Consider the following 12432-nt stretch of genomic DNA (forward strand, 5'->3'; position numbering starts at 1 on the left):
TGATACAACACAAACGACAACGTTAACACTGTACGAAAGAGCAACAGTACACGGCAGAGGTGGGCAAATGCGCTCACGATTTTCGCCCTCACCCCAATCTTCGTCCCAGACGTTTTCGTCACCACACTTGAACCTCGTTTTAAACTATTTTCCTCACCTCAACTTTTTATGAAAAATATTCCTCACCCCACCTCACCTCACCTCAACCTTCTTTCTAGAATATCTTCACCTCATCTCATCTCAACCGACTTGCCTCGATTTTTAACCTCGCCTCACCTTAACCTGTTTCCGTAAAACGTTTTCACTTCACAGTTGCTCTTATGGAGTGGGGTGTAGGTAATACGTAGTACTTGGCTTTTTTTCTACTTCGTTGGTCGTTTACTGACAAAAATTTATAAGCACCAACGTTTAAGATTCATTACCTTGATTGGTTGATCCTTCTTTCATCAGGTATTCACTACATATACCAACTCTCAACTATTCAAGATCGGCTCTAGGGGTGACGCCTGCTGTGGCCACTGTCAACAACCTGAAACAATCGAACACATCCTGCGAGACTGCCGAGCGTACCATTCTGCGCGCGAAGCCCATCTCCCTCAATCCACCTCGGGCACGCTAGCGGACATCCTCTACCCCGGGTGGTTCTTCAGCCGAACGTTCCGCTAAAGCAAGAAACTTTATTCTCTTTCTGCAGAAGGCAGGTCTTGTTCAACGACACATCTAATACTTTGCTCTCCCCGACGAACTCATGCACCCTCTACGCATCTCCACCCTTCATCCTCTAGCCTCCATCCGTCCGTCCTACTGCTTTTTCTTCTTCTTCTTCTTTTTTTTTGCTATAGTCGTGACGGCGCCCACTGGCCAACAACGGCGAGCCGATCGTGCCATCCCCCCTCCCCCCACTTCATGGCAAGCCGGTTTTCGTCACCCCCACTACATATACAATCGTGAAAAATGGGACGTTGGTTACATGAATTCATACACGATCACTTTTGAGCTGTTTCTGTTTTTCATACTGGAACAAAATGTCGCAAAATAACGTCACGTTCTACGAATTACACGGGCTCAAAAATAATAAATAATTATACTTTAATCTAAATTAATATTGTCACGAAGCGTCGTCGAGTCGTCGAATAAACAGCGAACGGTTTATTACACTACTTAGTAGCAAAACACAAGAGTGATAGCTCTCTGAACACAACTGAGTTCAAAGAATCAATGCTCCAGCTTGGAGCGCACAAGCATTTAAGCGTCGCGCCGAAAAGTCCAGAAACAGCACGTGCGTTTGCCAGAGAGCAGGCGATGTGTCTGGAAGCTTCTTGCTTCTTCTTCAGCATGCGCCGGGATGAGATGTACCGTTTCGTGCCTGCCCTGGAAGTTTCGCGATGATGATTTGTGGCAATATGTGTTGGCATCAGGGCGTCTTGTCGTGTTGGGCATTGTATGTTCTGTTAAGCAAATTCCTTTCCACCGAGATAACGTCACAAGAATCCACAAAAGCTATTCTTCAGTGATTCGTCGGTGTGACTTAGCTTCGTTTGACATACTAGACATGTTTTTCTCGCCTCGCCTCGCCTCACCTCACCTCAACGTCCTTGTCGAAGATTTTTCCTCACCTCACCTCAACCTCACTCTCGAAAAAGTTTTATTACCTCACCTGACCTCAATCACCGTTTTCGGAATTTTTGCTCACCTCACATCACCTCAATTCATTGTTCGGGAAGATTTCCTCACCTTAGTGTGCGTCAGGTGAGAGTGAGGAGAGGTGAGGACACTCTCACCCTCATCTGCCCTCGTGAGGATGCCTACCTCTGGCACACGGTGTATGTGGTATGAAGTGCATGCGCATCTTGACGCTTAATAAATTTACCAATAACAACGTTACACAAGATCAATAAGTTAACAAAATGCCACGAAAACAGAAGGCTAAAACAAAAGACGCTCCAAATTATTTGCAAAGTTAATTAAGAAAGTTAGGAAGTTGCAAAGTTAATAAATTCCAGTCTGTACGTGGAAAGAAGCTATTTACCTAATACATTGGTTCTTGCGAAAATTGCGCTTTACAATTGTTCTGGCTGAGTGTGCCGCATTGTTCTCATCACTCAAGCTCTGGCACTGTTATGTAACTCCAATTTAACTTTTCCTGAGAGAATACTGCGAAGGGATAACAATCGGCTTAGTTAGCGACGTGCTTCTAATGTCGGATTGTTGTTCTATTGCGTTACTGAAGTTGGGGAGTCATTGCTTCTTACTTCGCAAAGGTTCGCCGCTTCGCCGCTTTCCTTTGTACACGTTCGAGTCTGTAATAATCAAGTTTGGATCTCGCAAGAGCGTTATACGATACAGCTTTCGTTCTGATTAATGCATTTTAAGTTTCCTCTTAAAAAACTAGTTTTCGTAACGCCGACGTACTCGTACATACAGGGTGTCCCAGCTAAATGCGAACATATTTAAAAACAAATATATATAGCACTTTTTCCGAGATGAAATCAATTGCAATATAGCATATGCTGAAGGCTACTCCTTAGGAGGGCATTAGCAAGCTCCTAAGTCAATGTCTTAATTAACTTTCAATAATTAACTTTTTAATTATAGAAGCTACGAAGTTGCCTCAATGAGAACATCTGGTCCCTTCGGTCACCTGATATCGGAGCCGTTTTCAGAACAAAAATCCGTTCGATAGATCGTCCGCAAAAAATCGTGAAGGAACACCATTTTTTCTTTATTTTGTTCATTGCTCATCTTTGGATACGTGTCTTTCCTTCATCCCAATGTGAGAGGGTGAAAGGCACACTATCACCTCTTGCGTCCTGGAAAAAGATTAAAAGAAAACAGAAACTGCAACCCAAGATTAGGGCAGTTCCGATAGAGCCACCGGATACATTTGTTTCTTTGTTTTGTTTCCGCAAGTTAAAGCTTATCCTCGACGCATGAGGCGGCACTGTGCTCCTTCACCCTCTCACATTGGGGGCGAAGGAAAGACGCGTCTTCGAAGATGCGCAATGAACAAAATAAAGAAAAAATGGTGTTCCTTCACGAAATTTTTGCGGACGATCTATCGAACGAATTTTTGTTCTGAAAACGGCTCCGGTATCAGGTGATCGAAGGGAACACATGTTCTCATTGGGGGCTGAGCAGAGTTGATCCAACGCTCGCTTTCCGCATGCCACGAAACACCTCTCGTCAAGATGTTGCATTAATCCACCGAATGCGCCTCGATGTGGCCTTTACAGCTCAGTGGCGCTTGAGACAACTTGACTCTCCCACCTGCTGCCACTGTGGTGTTCTTGAGGATCTGGAGCATATTCTTCTTCATTGCTCCCACTACCAACCTTCCCGAACCACACTCTCCAAGTCTCTTCGTCAGCTGGAGTCTCGCCCTTTCTCCCTATCGAAATTGCTTGGTCCCTGGCCTAATCCAGCCCAGCAACGCTCTGCGCTCAAAGCTCTTCTGACATTTCTGGACACCATCGGACTTCGATCGTTTTTGTGAAGGGGCTCGTTATTTTATTCCTCACTTTCCCACCAGCAATGCGGTAGAGTATCGCATGTGGCGATGAAGCTCCCCACTCTCCAAAGCGAAAATAAAGTTGTTGTTGTTCATTGGGACAACGTCGTAGCTTTTATAATTAAAAAGTTAATTATTGAAAGTTAATTTAGACATTGCCTTAGGAGTTTGCTAATGCCCTCCTAAGGAGTGCCCTTCAGCATATGTTATATTGCAATAGATTTCAGCTTGAAAAAAGTGCTATATATATATTTTTTTTAAGAAATAAGTTCGCATTTAGCTGGGACACCTTGTATATCAGATTGATCGATTGGTAAATGAAAAAAAAAATGGAGATGATAGTCCCAGATATGAGAAATGTGTGCTGACCACGTCAGTTTGCTTGTGAGTGAGATGTCCCATCAAGGACCTTCAAGATGGAACCAGTCCTGGTTCCATCAGCACAATGTCGAGCCTGGCTGCGCGACCTCTATTTACATAGAAGAAAGGGAGATTCTGGTCGAGGATCAGATGCTTGTTGATAGAACTATTTCTTTTTCATGGTCCAATATTTTCTCTTTGGTATATAAACAGGTAGCGCCTGCCAAGCTCGGCACTCTGATGATGGAACCAGGGTGCTTAATCGCTTACACGACTAACGAGCTATCGAGAGGCAGGGTATTCGTTAAGACGGGCACGTGACGTATAAGGCGCCCTTCATGTATCGCGCGAAGGTCGCCGTACACGTGTGGTACCACGTGCCCTTCTTGACGAGTGCCCGGGTCTGGTTCCGAAACGTCAAGTTTTAACGTTGTTTCATGCGCTGTAGTCACGGTGTGTATTTTTTGCAAAAAAAAAAGACAAAAATGGCAACCATGGTGATGATGACGTGGGATGCTTCCCCGCTTTTTTGTCAGGAGCCTTATCTCTCTTGTAAAACTATAACTCTGCCTAATATGTCTTCACTCTTCACCATGAGCAGCCGCTACGCAAAGCCGAATTCTCTGTAGTAATACTTCACGGTTAAATCAGGCTTTCACAACTTTCACAATCTTCACCCACGCTTAATACATCCCAACTGTTTGTTTGATCTGTTGTTCATCTGCTAGAAAAGAACAGTCGTCCGGTGACACATAAACGAGTTACGTTTTTGATACAAACCACATCTGACGGTTTCGAAAAAGGGAGAAAAAAAAAAAGACAAGAACATTACAAGCTTGGTGTTACAATTTGTACAAACGCTTCAACATCGATGGTAGTCGATGTTTCTAAGAATCTACTTAGGACATTTACAATGATAATAAAGAGTGATTGGATTTGAGCTCAATGTTTTCTTTCATCACCGCTCCACATCCATGTAAACGTAATGACTTTATCACATTGATGAGGTAACGTACGCACCTTGAGACGTTTATCGAATCAGGACAAGACGAAACACTCTTTAGCTTATTAGTGAAGTGGCACGCCGCACTGACTCGATTCAGATAACAAGGTGCGTGTCGGCTATGTTCACATGAAAACTGTGTCAGTTTAAGTGCAGGACTTCCAAACTACAGCAAAGAACACTCCGTGTCTCTTATAGCTTAAGGTTCCCCCCTACGAAGAAGAAAAAAAGAGTTTCAGAAGTACCGAAAAGACATAACATATCCTTCGGCCTTAACCACAGCGCAAACAATTTCCTGCAGAAGTGGCTCTCCCGTTAGGTTGGTTCAGAAGGACATTCTTGTCCTCGGAACTTCTGTGAAGTGAAGGAGGTACTAAAAATGAGGAATGGTTTAACGGTAGAGCCATAAAAACGACGTTGAAAGTGGGAAAATAAAAGAAATGAGGCGTTTTTGGAAGTAGCTCCCTTCTATAGGGGTTCTACGCGACTAGGCTTTCGTTGAACTGACTTGAGCGCTAACCCGTGTAGTCTTCGCGGAGAGAGAGAGAGAGAGAGAGAGAGAGAGATACATGAGGGGGATGATATGGGGAGGACTTCCGCTCACTGAGCAGAATGCTACCCCATTGCTATTGGGGGAAAAACGAGAGGACGGTGATGATGATGATGCTGAAGACGCTGAATCACAAACGAAGACTTAAAAATTGATAAAATTACGCGATGGCTTGGAAATAAACGAGCAGCCTTTTCGTTGGTCATTTTGCGTGTAATCTGCGTACTAATCGTGCGTACTAATCTGCCGTCTTCCAAATCGTTGTTTGGATGTTGGAGAGTCTGAAATGTTTTGGTTGTCTTAAAGGAGCACTAAAATGCCCACCAGAAGTTCATTTTAAATTACGTTAAAGGCTGCGTTCATTTCGTAGTGGGCGTTATTACTCAAAATTTCCATTCAGCTACAGAGTTACAATCAAAATAGTACCGAACTCTTTCTTCTGTCGGCACCACTCTGCGACCATCGCTTCGCTTCGCGCATCGGGAAGTCGCACTACAGGATATGCGTGCCCCACTGCGGAGTAAGTTTGGCCATAAAGAAATAGAGCGACCGGTAGAACCAGAGCCGCATATTAAAAGAAAGTTTGGCCATTGGGAGGAGTCGCAAAAAGAACCTCGACCTGTCAATCACAGTTCCGGACCCCCTGATTAGTTTTCTTTTTACCACGGGGATACGTCGCCATGACACCTTACAGCCACCGAAAATGGCGACGAAAACAACCACGGCGAAGCGGGAATTTCGTGACAAAAATTTTTCACAGAGTACTCAGATTTTATGCTGCAGATGTAGATCCTCATATAAACTTGTACTTCGATACGTTTTGTTGACAGTGTTAGGCCTAGTGAACACGGTCGTCACAACAAAATCATAATAAAAACGGCACTGTGCTGCATAATTTTGAGTTTAATTACTACATCTTATGGATATAAACACTATTGCCTTTTTTTATTCCAACTATTTATGTAGATAAGTTAAAAATGGTACCGTCGACAAGGTGAGTACCAGCAGGTGGTTCATCGGCAGCGGCACAACGACGGAAGGAGACGACAATTCCCAACGTGCCTTGCGCAGCCTAGGTGGCGTTCCTCAAATATGCACCAAAAATTTACCTGTTTTGCAGATCGCCAGAGGTATCCATTTCAATCACACGAAATCTACTTGCCACCCAATATGGAGCTGCCCATTTTGGATAGGGTTACAAATAGTGAGGATAGGTTGATTGATAGTGCGCCACATTTCAAGACGTCATTGGTCAGAAAGCTGAAAAAGTGAGTGGAGCTTCAGGTATAGGCATGACCCATTAATGGCCAGACTCCGTTTTAATATATGGCTCTGGGTAAAATGAAATAATGTCTTTCTCTGGCACCTGCTGGCGAGATTCATGGATAATTCCTGCATCGGAACATTTTGCGTCACTGTAACCAATGGCAGTTAAGCAAGTCGTTTTTAAAACGCAGGGATGCGCATAAAGCGGCGTACCTGCACACGAGCGCGGGCATACTATGTTCGAACTTCGAAGCACGTGTTACGTTGCCCGATTGGCTGCCGCCGTTCCTTCGTCCTAAGGATCCGATTGGACGCCGCCAACGACAGTATTTTCCTGGACGTTTCGACAGGGTTTTCGTGACAAACGGTAGTGTTAAGTAAAATAATTTCGGTTGCATAGAATTCGAGCTTTCGTCTAAGGACAAGTTGTTTTTGCACTGTAGTGTCCCTTCAATTGCTCGTTCACCCTCTGCACACATCACATACCACCTCACCACACCACTTTATCACATCACCATCACCATCAGCCTCCGCAATTTGCGGTACTATCCAAGATTCTGCCTGCCTCGGTTCCTTCCTCTGTGATGCGAATGTGAGCATGCATGGAAGAAAATGCAAGAGAGGATGTACCAGAGCGAATGTGTGTCCGTGTCTTCATGAACGAGGCCTTGATATGTTGGCGAGAGTGCGATGCCGGCGTGGTGTGATTGGTAGTAGCACACCTGACCACCGGGTCACGCAACCAGCGCCCATTGACTTTATTTCAACTCCCGTCTTTCAGATCATACCAGACCTACCGAGGAACTGATCTGCCATGCACATTCATTCCATTCGTTCTCTTTTTTCCCCCTTCCTCTTCTGTTTTTTCTCTTTTGTGAAGGCAACTTTGTTGCAGATGCGAACGCTTACCGTGAAGCACACAAGATACAAAGCTACTGTTTCCCTAAACCGTCCTCAAGGCGAAACGAGCGCGAAGGTCCTCAAAAAAGCGCAACGTCGCAGTTGCGATGCAGCCGTGAAATATCGCCGCTCCAAGGGGGGGCAAATCGAACACAAAATATATTTTAAAAAATGGCGTCTGCAGAAGTTTCGAAAATACCTCGTGTGTCGATGTATTTTTCTTCTTTCACCGCAGGGGCCAGTGAAAGCGCGTTAGGATTCTTCAACAGGTTCTTTTAAACCGTTCTTTGTGCTTCGAAAAGTCCTAGTACGGTCGTGACTTGCACAAAATATTCCCATTTTGTTTCTGTAGTGTATTACGTAACCAACCAACGGTGTGTTTGGAAACGCAACGCAAAAGCCAAGCGAATTGTAACGTAACTTCGGCTGTATAGAGAACGAAGCGGCTTGCGTAGCCACCACAGGTGGGTGCTAAACATTCATGGAGATGAACATGAACATGTCACAAGAGAATGAAAGAACACAAAAAGAAATGTACTTACGTTAAGCAGCGTTGAAGCAAACAGCACCGATTAAGATCTGGTAACGTGAGAATATACAAAATAACACTCATTAGTTACTCATTTTCTTCTAAAAATCAGTCAATCAGTATACAATATAACGTATCTTCTTTGTATTAGGGCACAGAGGAGGACTGGTGCCATGATTTAGTATACATAATATACCGTAATTTCACGCGTATTACCCGCGGCCTATGTGCGATTTTTTTTTTTTTTCTCACGGGCGCTCTGCGGCTTATCCACCGGTGCGGCTTATCTGATGACTATTTTTCCCTGGTATTTTCCCCACGCGCCGGTTTTGACGGAAGGTCCGACAGTGTCTCTGGAACAGCACCGCCCTTCCAATGCACGAACAATGTGTAACAGGGACGGGTCCACATTCGAGTAGACTGACCTTCCTGGTGCATTCCCCCAAGCACCTCTAACGAAAGTGGTGACAGTGATTCGTGTCTTCGGGAAGACCACTGACACATCGATCTATGAAAAACACAGAACAAGGGCACAATCCGATCTTGGCAGAACACGAGGACTGACCTCCTTTGTTGTAAACCATGCCGACCCCGGAGTATGTAGGAGTATGGACCACAGGGTTCATGGCATTCTCTATGGTCTCCTTTGTCGCACAAATCAGTCGCGTCGTATTGCCCGCGGCTTATCTGCCAGAAAATTTTCAAAAACGTTTCTAAAAATGGGTCCTGCGGCTTATCGGCGGTGCGGCTTATACGCGTGAAATTACGATAGTTCAATTTTCGTTGATGTTGTTGTTGTCGCTTGTCTTATTCTCGGAACCGGCGGGGACGACTATAAAATGGACAAGAACATGACGTTACATGTTTGCACTTAAACGGTGGTTTTATATTTTAAACTACAGAAGTTTTCTTTTAACAATGATCCGCATAAGCGGGCCAGGTGTCCCTGAGAAGACCTACAGCTCATAGGGCGTGCTACAACCCAAGCAGCACAATGTAGTGAAAGTCGAGTGCAATAAGGGTGGACGGGTGGGTGGAAGGCGTTGAACAGACTCCTGAAACTAAAGAACATTGATAAGACACATACCGTCCACCCCTATTGCACTCGACTTTCGGTACATCCCAAGCAACACAATGTACTGCAAGTCGAGTGCAATAGGGGTGGACGGTATGTGTATTATCAATGTTCTTTAGTTTCAGGAGTCTGTTCAAGGCCTTCCGCCTACCCGTCCACCCCTATTGCACTCGACTTTCAGTACATTTTGCTGCTTGGGATTCTGCTGCTTGGGAAAGAAAATATCATTACATTAGATTACATAGACTAGAGATTTTTTGGAAAACATCGAAAGTTTCACGATAACGTTTCCGAGCACATGATAAGCCAATTGCCTGATTGCTTTGGAATGTGTGACATTACGTTACCGATATCAGATTGACTGCCCTGGGATCGATAGGGAATCGAAGAGTTCTTACGATTTCCTAAAACTCCCTAATATTACGTTTCTCTTCCGAAAACGCAACGGAATGTATTACACATCCCGTTTCAAATAAATAAATAGATATCATACTCTTTCGATTGACGCCCGCCCTACAGCGTCTATAAAAAAATCGTGTCAATTTCAACGAAGGTGTCCTGCCTCAGGGCGTTCACCAGTGCTTCTCCTACGCGTGTGTTTATCATGCTAAAATTGCCCCCAGATGGCAAAAGGAAACAAAGAGGAATTTGGACCCGCAAAATAAATAGTCAGGAAGGCATGAAACACCACCGACAGCAAACATACAGCATCTATGTCTATATTGAAGTCCTATTATGTCAACGCTAGACACGAGATTGGAAGCTTCGAAAAGGATTGGAAGATTGGCTCTACAAGTAGTCTTTCCTTTTCGTGTTTTACTTCTTTATCGGAGAACCATGCAGCTTTTGACAACATATATTTGAGCAGCTCTTCAAATATCCATCGTCATCAGGCATTCATGAGCACACAGCGAGTGGGTGGCTGTCAAAGCCATCGCCTCGTAAGGTGCAAATAGAAGAATCAAAATGTAACCGATCTAATAAGACTACCTTATTACTTGCCCAGCCACATTGTGTTTTCTACTAACACGGATGAATCGTGAGCAGAAGATACAACCATCATTTGGTTTCAGCTAGGGTTGGGCCAACCGAATCCGCGAACCCTCGAATACTCGAATTTTTTAGATCTTTAAAAGTAACTTGGTTTGAAGTCACTTAGCACTTACTCACTGGAGTACACTTTAACGAGTCATTACAACGTTTGTATCACTTTACTGGCGCACTTCGAGCACTGCGGACCGGTGATGCACCACCCTGCTGGATAGGTCAACAACGGTCACGTGATTGTGCTATTTAAGGCATTTGAAAACTCATTTCTAAGGTCTTCAAAAGACCTTATCTCAACGTTACGCAACTAGCGTGAGTCTTCAATTCTCCCCACAATGTATGAGTACACGCTTGTGTCGTGGGAGGGAGCTAATAGCGAGTTTTAGGATGTCGGAAGAGCTACAAGAAAAAGACACGACGAATGAAGTTATCAAATCCAATAAACCTAACAATATGATGTCACTCGTTCCAAAGAAAGATGGTGTTTGGCTTATCATGTTTTCGTAACTGTTATCGTGAATACCTTCCGATATTCGCGTTTTGCGCGACCTCTAGGTGGCGCATCTAACCTCCAACATGGCGGACGTAACCGGATTGTCGCTTAGTTTCTATTTTGAGATTTCTGAACTGCAATGTTGATTCTCGATGCGTTGAAGGCGAACGTGTTTTAAACGCTGCTCATATACTTCTGGCAGGCGTAACCGAATTGTCCAGAGAGAAGGCTATAGTTGTAGCGTATTATTTGCGAAGTTCCGACGTGTTTGATCAAACACACTTCGTGAAGGTGAATTTCACGTTTACCGGTTGCGAGGCCGAAATAGCAAGCAACGAGTGTTCTCCACTGCAGGAATGTCAGAGACATGCAAGCACACGATATCTGTGCTGATGCTCTCTTACAGATAAGATTTTCTAAGTGTGTAGCGCGTGTAGGAATGTAGTTTATCTACAGGGTAATGTTGCCACACCCTTGTGCCACTGGTGCGCATGTTTTTGGAAAACCTTAACGGAACGTCGCATTCTTTCTGAATTCTCTCCCCCAAGTGATTTGACGCGCTGATTCAAATGCACAGTTGCAAAACTGACTTGGTGTACGTTTTCGCGCTCTCCCCTACGCTTTCCTGCACATAATGGCTACTCAAGTTTGAAAAAAAATTGTTCTGTTTTGCCTATAGACAAGGTTTTGCTTCCATTCCTGACGTGAGTTGCACAGAAGTGTGCTTCAGAAAAAGAAAAATAAGAACGTTCATCAGATATGTAGGCAGTGCCGCTCCAAGAGCTCTGCCATACACACACAACCATTGCTGATGTAACACGGTTGCTGATTTCGAGTCGCTCAATCCATCTCTTTCGAGGATGCGTCAAAGTAAGCGGTATTCCATGTGTGGAAAGAAGAAAACACGGAAAGACAAATTGCTGTCCCCTCGGCGCGCAGAGTCGCATTGAGGCACAGAAGAAAAGTAGTTCGGTTTAATTTGCTGGTCGTTCTCTGCACTGTTTCCTTCATCCACGATTTCAACAGCAAAATACAGGTGCAGGTCAGCGACCCATGCGAAAAGCAGCAACTTCTCCGCAATAGAACGCGGGGTCGGCCGTGTGTGCCTGGATCGGCTAGTTCCGAGTTTCACCGCTATGCACAGTGTCGATTTGGCGAAAAACGCGAATACTAAAACTCGTTCATAAATGAGTATACGAGGTAATACCCACTGGGTCGATATGTTCATTTGAAGGAAAAGGGGAAAGCTTAGTAACAAAAAAATAAAGAACAACACATAGGTGTCACATTGCACAATATGTCACGTGTTACAGTGTAATCGGCTTCAACAAGCGAACCATGTGGGCATGTCGCAGTGTCTAAAATACATTCAGACTTGTTGTACCTTCTGCTGTGTCTTATAACATATGGTCGTGCAGACAATTACAGAGGGGTGGGGGGATATGTTTAATGATAACAAAGAAGAGGAACGAGGGAAAGGTCAGCCTACAGGGTGTCGGCTTGCTATCCCCCCCCCCCAAAAAAAAATCAATCAATTACAGAAGAATGCTTGTAATCCCATATGCCAAACACGATGCAATGACCGCGGCCACGCATGGCATAGGAACTAATTTCTAAACGAGATATGAATACTTTTTCCTACTACCATAATGATCATCATCATCATCATCATTATTACTACTGATGAAGTCATGAAACTAG

The 12432-nt window shown here is 44.3% G+C and overlaps 1 protein-coding gene across 11 annotated transcripts in view; it reads right to left on the bottom strand.

Moving 5' to 3' along the window:
* Nucleotides 1-12432, bottom strand: part of LOC135399023 (trissin receptor-like) — a 456620-nt gene that overhangs the window by 77412 nt on the left and 366776 nt on the right. For all 11 annotated transcript variants that reach the window (XM_064630652.1, XM_064630649.1, XM_064630659.1 and 8 more), the window contains one exon: nt 8130-8166. The gene's annotated coding sequence lies outside the window, so the exon portion shown is untranslated. The remainder of the gene's footprint in view (nt 1-8129; nt 8167-12432) is intronic.

The sequence above is a fragment of the Ornithodoros turicata genome, chromosome 6 (genome assembly GCF_037126465.1).
Source record: "Ornithodoros turicata isolate Travis chromosome 6, ASM3712646v1, whole genome shotgun sequence".
In the NCBI taxonomy this organism is placed as follows: domain Eukaryota; kingdom Metazoa; phylum Arthropoda; class Arachnida; order Ixodida; family Argasidae; genus Ornithodoros; species Ornithodoros turicata.